The sequence below is a fragment of the Gekko japonicus genome, unplaced genomic scaffold, assembly GCF_001447785.1.
Source record: "Gekko japonicus isolate JY-2015 unplaced genomic scaffold, Gekko_japonicus_V1.1 scaffold2757, whole genome shotgun sequence".
Classification (NCBI taxonomy): Eukaryota; Metazoa; Chordata; class Lepidosauria; order Squamata; family Gekkonidae; genus Gekko; species Gekko japonicus.
Genome location: NW_015173758.1, coordinates 32146 through 32397, shown reverse-complemented (window position 1 = coordinate 32397; position 252 = coordinate 32146).

Genomic DNA, 252 nt, shown 5'->3' with positions numbered 1-252 from the left:
GCCGTCGTCTGTCCCAGACCTCTAGACTTGCTGCAAAGAAGGAGAGTAACATGGTGTTTTCATGTCTTTCTTTAGGTGATTGCCAGACTAGATCTGCTAAGGGGATTCCATTGCAGATAGTTTCTTCAATTTGTTGCCAACGTGGTATTGTTTCAGCAGTTAAGATACGCACAATTGAGGCGAGTTGGGTTGCTTCATAATACAGAGTTAGATCAGGGAAATCCATGCCTCCATCCTTTGTTGACCTCTTTA